This window comes from Mus caroli, chromosome 15 (assembly GCF_900094665.2).
Source record: "Mus caroli chromosome 15, CAROLI_EIJ_v1.1, whole genome shotgun sequence".
NCBI lineage: Eukaryota > Metazoa > Chordata > Mammalia > Rodentia > Muridae > Mus > Mus caroli.
In genome coordinates this window covers 74,594,671-74,602,803 of record NC_034584.1, presented here as the reverse complement: position 1 = coordinate 74,602,803, position 8,133 = coordinate 74,594,671, and the positions used below count along the sequence as shown (strand labels likewise).

Sequence of the window (8,133 nt, the reverse complement as noted above, 5' to 3'; positions counted from 1 at the left end):
TTTTATTGTAGGGTGTAGTGTTATCTCCATCACTCTCAGTGTAGGGTGTAGAGTTATCTCCATGACTTTTATTGTAGGGTGTAGTGTTATCTCCAATAGTCCAAGGAATGGCATGGTACAAAATACACACTTCTTTGGAAGATGTAGATAATGACCCCATGACCTAAAGTCAATTTAGAAACTTTAAAAAAGGAGACAGTGAGAAACACAACCTTGAGACTCCATCATTAATGGCAAATCACAAATGCAGGCAGTGATCTCTGAGGCTAGTCGCCTGTCTGTGCCAATGGCCCTTTCAGAAGGAATCACTAGGCCATTCCTTAGTCTCAGGGCTTTTGAGATGACAGCTCATGATTCTCCAATGGTCAATTCCATTTCGGAGATATTAAAGGATGTGTGTGTGTGGAGGTAGGTGGGCATATCCAGATATGTGCAATATGTGTGTGTTTGTGTGTGTGTGTTTGTGTATAGGCCAGAGGTCAATGTCAGTGCCTTCATCAGTTGCTTTTCGCCTTATTGTTTGAGGTAGCATCTCTCATTGAACTCATTGATTCAGCAAAAGCAGCGAGCCAGCGAGCTCCACCGATTCTTTTCTCTCTCCTTCCCCAGAACCAGGATTATGGAAGCACACATCTACACCTAACCTTTTTGATGGGTCCAAAACTCAGGTCCTTAGGCTCGTGTGGCAAGCACTTGACTAACTTCAGCCGTCTTCTTAACCCCAAGGATATAACTTTTAATGAGACATCATGTGGAAGGTGTTGTGTCCTTCCAGAGAAACAACCTCTTTGGGGAGACAGGGCTTATCAGCTCTAAATAAATCTATCAGCATTCATTATGTCCGTGTTGCCTTCTGAACTGCCCGTGAGGGATAAGAAAAGAGTGTGCCACGGAGCACAGGGTCAGAAGATAATTGCAGTAAAATAGCCCTGCAGCAAATGAGGTTGCTGGCGGGATGACACACAGTGGCCTGCAGAGGCACTACTGATATTTATTGTTCCTAATACGATTTGGATCTTCCAAAGGAATCCATCAAGATAGAAGCAGACACCAGCTCTCATGACTTACAGGGAAGGGTAAGGGGTCATGCCACGGAGGGCAAGAAGAGTCATTTACCATCTGTTCCTGGAGGGATACTTCATTCTCAGTAGGAGACCAGCAAGGGTCTGAGAACATACGCTCTGACCTCATCCTTGACCAGAGGAGACCGAGGCCCAGAGAAGCTTTGACCTGTTCAAGGTCGCAAAGCTAGTTCTCTTTAGGTAGAGGTGGCAGGTGCCAGGTCAGGAGGGTCCGGTGGTGGCACAATGACATGCCCCTGGGGAGGAAGTCCCAGCAGGTGTACCTTGAATGTAGAACTCAAACTTTGCTTTCCCCTCTCTGCAAGAATTAGAGGTAAGACATGCGGCTTGCCTGCCGTGAAGACCTCAGCTGAGATCAGGTGAGATAGTGTGCGGGGGGGAAACCTGTTTTTAAAATCTCGTCAGGCTCAGAGTAAAATAAAATCTAGAGACATTTTCCTGTTGAGCGTCTGTGGATGGACAGCAGGGAAGAATCTGTGTGGAGGGTTGGGAGGCTGAGCACAAGTATGGGTCCCACCCCCCAACCCCGCCGCGATACTCCCCTCCCCCCTCCTCTCTCATCACAGAGAACTTTGTGTGCTACGGCCATCAGTTTTATTTACAGGCGATTTAAAAAGTTGATATATAAGGTGTTGAGACTTGTTACCTTTCCCAGGCTTAATATAAGATTGAGGTCTGCCTGTTACAACCACTTACTGACTCAAGAATACACATTTCCTAACAATTCTAAGTATGGGGAGAGAGGCTTTTCAGTTGAGAGAGCGTGTGTGTGTGTGTGTGTGTGTGTGTGTGTGTGTGTGTGTGTGTACTTTCTGAAGGTCAGCATCAGGTGCCCTTTATCAATTGCTTTTTACTCTATTTATTTTACTTATTTTGAGACAGGGTCTCTCACTGAACCTGATGCTTGATTTTGTTAGGTGGGTTGGTCAGCAAGCCCCAGGGATCTTTCTGCCTTGGCTTCCCCAGCTCTGGGATTACACGTACGAACTACCAAGTCACGCATGCTGGGAATCCAAACTCAGGGCCTCGTGCTTCTGTAGCGAGCACGGTCTCCACTGAGCCTTCTCCCTCATCCTGACTTCACACTTTGCTTCTTGATGAAGGCCTAAAATCCCCAACTTACAGAGCGATGAACAGAAATCTCAAGTTACAAATCAACCGGGTTTCCTCCCCTATTCCTGTTTTCCCTTGTTAATATTTCTCATTTATTTAGATTCTTCTTGAAATTCACACTTAACGAGAGAACTACCGGCTCATTACTGACTGTGTTCCCACAGAGGTCTCAGCAGTTTGTGTCTAATATATTCCCATAAAGCCCTGGACAAAAAGACTCAAATCATAAACCATTGGTAGGGCTGACACGTTAAAAGCATTCGTTCTAGAAGGCTGAGAAGTGGGGAGGAAAAAACAAAACCAAATAAATGAAGAACTATTCTTCGTTACCAATTGATCAATTAGGCTGCTTCTCATTCAAAACCATGAAGAGGCAGAACCGACACAGCGGTGCCAGCAAGGAACGAGCACAGGCATTGATAACGCTGGGTTCGTCTATGCACTTATTTTTAGTTCTCTTTAGAAAATTACACTTGAGAGCTTTCCCTAATAGCAATTTAAGGAGCAGATAGTCACAGCCCTGGAACCCACTTGTAATGCTAATGAGGGCTCAGACCAATCCCTGGCTGGGGAGGCTTTGGCTGGCTAAAACTGGGCTTTTTCTGAAGTCACAGATTGACTTAGGCAAGGTCTGGGGACCCTGAGATAACCAGCTGGGGGCATTACTATCCACAGCGGACATCCATCATCCTTCAAGGAAGCTCAGAGTGGCTTTTGTATTCCAGCGTTTAAGTCTCAAAATCTTTTACAGTACAGGAATGTGAAAAAACAAACAAACAAACAAACAAACAAACAAGGACTCCTCCCTCCCTACGACGACCAACGATGACAAAGAAGACAACAACAGACAATGACTGTCCTGAGGCTTTGAGGTCCCATCCCTCCTCTTCCGCATGTCTCTTCTACTTCCCCGCCCCTGCCTTCTGTTCTCCTTTCCTCACTCCCAACTCTTCCATGTTCTTGGAATGTTCCAGGTGATGGAAAGGTAACAAGTCCACAAATCTACATTTTACAGAATGCCATTCCCATTCCAAGATCAAAGTTTGCAATGTGTTTGGGTAGCCATGCTAGATTTTCAACTTCAACCTTGGTATATGCGGCCCTCTTTGCTGATTCCCATCCATTCCGCCTTCCACGTGCCAGCCTTTACAGAGAATGTTCTGGAATCAGATTCTTTGGGGTCAAACTCTGTGAGTGGCCTTCTACGAGGTCCTCTGGCCTCTTTGCACCTTAATTTTCTTATGTGTGAAGGAATGACATCGCTGGCGCTTTCTTGGCTATGCCAGGGGAAGTAAACAATTTAATGCCTGCGGAGCCTTAGATTGGCACATGAGGTCCTGAGGTGGAGTTTATAAGTAAAATGAAAGGGAGAGAGAGAGAGAAATTAGCCACAAGGCAATAACAGCAACAGCACCAACAGCGCACTGTTTTGGAAATGTGTATAAATTATTCAATCCTTAGACAACCCCATCTCTCTCTCTCTCTCTCTCTCTCTCTCTCTCTCTCTCTCTCNTCTCTCTCTCTCTCTCTCTCTCTCTCTCTCTCTCTCTCTCTCCTTTGCAGCTCAAGAAACAAAAACAGAGAGGACTGGATTTTGTTCAGTTCACTCAGCAAATGGTGGTCTGGGCTCCGCTGATTTAGGTTGTCTGGCTCCATGATGAGTATCTAGTCAGTGTAACTTCTTATTATTACTGCCATGTGAACTTGTGTACTCAGATGAATACAGCTGCTGTCACTAGTGGTGACTGAGCTTATCTTATGCATCTTCAAAGTATATTAAAAATAGGTATGAGCACCGATGGAATATCGATTTGGGCAAAGACGAGGATCTAAAATCATCAGATGGAAGCAGTTGGAAGTAGGATGTTAGCACAATGACAAAGTGTCACTCCCTCCAATTACTTGTTAATTATAAGAGGGAAACAAGTACCTTGATAATGAGAGAGAGAGAGAGAGAGAGAGAGAGAGAGAGAGAGAGAGAGAGATCCCTAGAGCAAAATCAATGCCTAGAGCCAGATCAAACTTGGCATCGTGACTGGTGGAACAATCCAGAACGATGCGTCTCCCGATATGCTGCAATATGGAGCACCCCGTGGCACCTTATGAAAAATGTTCAATCAGTATCTCAACATGAGCCCGTAAAGATGCTTGCTGCCAAGCCTGACAGCCTGAGTTTGATTCCCAAATCCCACAGGGAGAAGTCAAGGTACCTCTGACTTCCACATGTGTGCTGCCACATACGTGTCCACACCCATACACGCGGGGTAATAAGTACATGCAAAAACCAATCTTAGTTATGCTTTTAGTTCTAACACAGAGGTTACGCGACCAACAAGCGGCAGAGTGACAGATTAGCCACGAGGCAACAGATGATTCAAAACGTAGGGCATTTTTGCAAGATCACTGGCCTAACTTGGAAAAAAAAAATTCCAGTGTTGACTAGAGAAATATAAAGATTAATTCCTTTTTTTTTTAAAGTAATGGTATGGGTGACAGGCAAAAATGGGGAAGATTGGTATGGACTAGTTATTAAGTAGTAGATATTAAAACTCCTACCTTCGGAGGCATAATGAAGGCATCGTGGTTATATAAGAGAATGTTCTTGTTCTTGGGTGTGAACTGAATTATTCAGGAGCTAACTGTCATTCATCTGCAACTTACAAGAAATTCAAGAGCAATACAGCAGAGAGAGCAAGTGTGATGAAGGTTATGTTTGTAAACCGAGTGGGCATATTTAGCATTTCAACTTTCTATTAAATGTGTACACTTTTTTTTTTTTTTTTTTGATAGTCTTGCTGTGTAGCTGGCTGGCTGGCCTGGTGGCCTTGAAATTGCACCAATCCTGGCTTCTGCCTCCCAAGAGCTGGGATTGCAGGCATGTGCCACCATGCCTTGCTTAAATCTATCTGTACATAAATTCACTTTCTTCATGAAATGTATGATTAACATCTTTGAAGAGCAAAGAAGGTTTCTATCATTGTGTATGTTGCTCTCGTATTAAACTCTCTCAAACTTTGGACTACGTTTGTATACGTAGAAAGAAAACTACTTTAAAACATTACTTACTGAATTCTGATTGGCTCAAGTCTACTGAAACCCACTGTGAACTTTGTTAGAGACCTTGGCACCCTAGGGCAAGTGTGGCATAAAGCAATTGCTCAATAAATGTGAGTAACGTGTTCGTTGAATGAAGCTGTGATTTCCTGAAAATTCTCCCAACAGTATAAAAATATGATAATGAAGAAAAAAAAGGCAGAGACACATGAAATGGAGGCGCCCCTTTGTATAAGGAGATGCGCAGCGCGAAGACTCCAGCTGTACAACACGAGCTCACCTCCTCTACCCTTTGATTCAAATAACTACACGGTGACTACTCTTGGACTTTTAAAAATATTTGCTTACTATGACTTTATAATATTTATTATTTATGTGTGCGTCGTAGGCGACAGTGGGGAGGCTGAGTCAGAGAACGAAGAGCAGGGTTCTCTTTTTTTTCTCCCTACCATGTGAGTCCCAGGGACTGAACTCACAGAGTTGGATTTGCTGGCGAGCATCTCTGCTCATTGAGCTACCTGGCTGCCCCACTTTGACTTTGCTTCACAGGAGCTTGCAGGTGCTGTCTCTTGGACTCACCCAGCAGCAACGGTTGCTCAGTTAAGAAACCCTGATGGAATCACACTTAATGACATATTTGTGAGCAATTATAGACTTTTCTAGAGCCAGGAAAAGGGGCACGTTTTTTTTTTTTGTTTTGTTTTTTCTTTTTCTTTTCTTTTCTTTTTTTCAAGCTCAGGCCTGAGCTCTTTAAGCTGCCAACAGCAGCAGGTGTTATTCTTTGGGAATCAACAGACACATGGAAATCACTGGCAGCTCTTCCAGAAGGCAATGGTTCCAAAAGAGCAGGCTCTGGGCAGCAGGAGAGATGCGTTTTGTACAAGAGACGGGAAGGAGAATGATTAAGATTTAGAGAAATAATAATGGTCCCATCATGCGTTTTCACAGCGCCTTTCCCTAAGGTACATGGTATTCATGTTAACTCTTTTATTCTTAGGGTGTCCCTCTGAGGTAGGTATAAAACAATGAAGGCCTGAGACGTGGAAGCTATTGTTAGAAGCAAAGGCATTTCTTTATATTGAATTGATCGATCACCTCCTTCCCCTCAGCTTCAGTAAAGTCATTTTTAAAAGATGAAAGCTATTACAATTTAGGGAGAATAAGATTACAGTTTACTATGTGGGAGACTCTCTGGGGTTGAGTTTAATAGGGTAGTTTTCTTCAGTGATGTGGGGCTGCCTCCCTTTACAGAAAACCAGAACACAAACACAAGAAATTCTTAAAAAGGGAATAAGTTAGAAGTTTTTTAAAAGCTTGACATCGAAATATACTACTTGCAGGAGGATCTCTGTGAGTTCGAGGCCAGCCTATGCTACACAGACAGGGCAGACAGGGCTACACAGAGAAACCCTGCCTTGGGGGTGGGGGGAAGAGGGAGACACTACTTAATAGTGGCTGCTTTTTTCAAGAGGACCTCTCTAAAATTATACTATGAATATCAAGCTTTGTAGGCATGTTGATTCACTAAAAGAGACCAGGTTAAACTAAACGTTCTTTCTGAAATCAAAAATGAAGAAAAAATAAAGGGACCCTATAGCGAATTAACAGTTTATAATAAATGGACCCATATGCAAGACTCTTCCACTGAAGTTTCTCACCCTCCAACAATGTGTGCTCATCACTGCTTTATCCCTGCGGTGGTTTGGATACCAAGTAGCCCCCCTTAGTCTGTCTCTGGATGAGTACTTCTAATGATATACAAATTGTTCCATATGCCTTATTAACAAGGCTGCATTTGAGGTTAAGTGGATGCAGTCATGGTTAAGTCAGTGAAAACCTGGTCTTTGCATTCCTTTCTCGTGTTCTGAAACAGATGGGGACAAGAGCAGAAACCAGAGATGGTCTTAAAGATGCCACACAACTATTAATAAAGAGACAAAGATAGACAACACCCTCTCCTCATGTCTTCCCACGGGAAGTTTTCTCTTATTAAAGGAATCCAGACCAGTGTTCTTTGTAAAGAGAGCAAATGCCACCAGAACCAGCAGTTTGGAGTTGGTGAAAAAATTGAGCAAGACCTCAGAGTCTGGGCTCAATTCCCTACCACCTGCCACTCCCCGACTTCACTATTGAAGGGGGATTTTTTCCCCCCTCTGGGACCTCAACATCCAAAGTCTTTCCCAGAGATTGCTCTGAAGCCAGTTAGTGGAACTGCCGTTTTTTCCCCCATGGGTCCAGTAAAGACCAAGTTTTCTCTAGTTCGTTTGACAGAAGTTGAATCCAATCCCTACTAACATAAGCCAACTAGATAAGAAGCCTGGGCTGATGGCTGAAGTATTGCCAGCAAAGTCAGAAAACCAGTCGGACTAGCTTTCATTAGATTTGGCTTACAGAGAACAGAATCTTAAAAGCGCTCAAGGTTTCCAGAGGGCGTGCACCCACGTCGCATGACTTACCTTTGGGAAGCGAAGAGGCTGAGTTGAGCGTGTATCTCGGCTTTGACAACGAGTTATTAGATTTGTCTTTTGCCAGTGGGAAGATGCATTCAAATGTCAAGTTTACCGCGCCGCCTCAGCCTACAGGTCTGCCTTGTGCTGGTTTCTGAGCACCACACTGAAGCAGGTCTCAAGCCCCAGATCCATCAATACAGCTTCCTCCTCCCTGCCCCTTGCTCTCCCTCCAAGCTCCCCCCAGCCAGTCGGCAGTCTGCAGGCAAACCACACAGGAACTAGCAGACACCCTGCTGCGCAGAGCTGGGCGTGAGCCTCAGATTATGTGGTTTTGTTTTCTTGCTGCTAGAGTTGAACCAAAACGCAGGAGGTTCACCGAAACATGCCTGCTCCTATTCGTTTCAGTTTTAACAAAACCCGCCTGCCCCCAACGC

The 8,133-nt window shown here is 44.3% G+C and overlaps 1 protein-coding gene across 1 annotated transcript in view; it reads right to left on the bottom strand.

The window, feature by feature from the left end:
* Positions 1–7,927, bottom strand: part of Grap2 (GRB2 related adaptor protein 2) — a 76,802-nt gene extending 68,875 nt beyond the window's left edge. The window contains exon 1 of the mRNA XM_021184080.2: positions 7,706–7,927. The gene's annotated coding sequence lies outside the window, so the exon portion shown is untranslated. The remainder of the gene's footprint in view (positions 1–7,705) is intronic.
* Between the last annotated feature and the right edge of the window lie 206 nt (positions 7,928–8,133).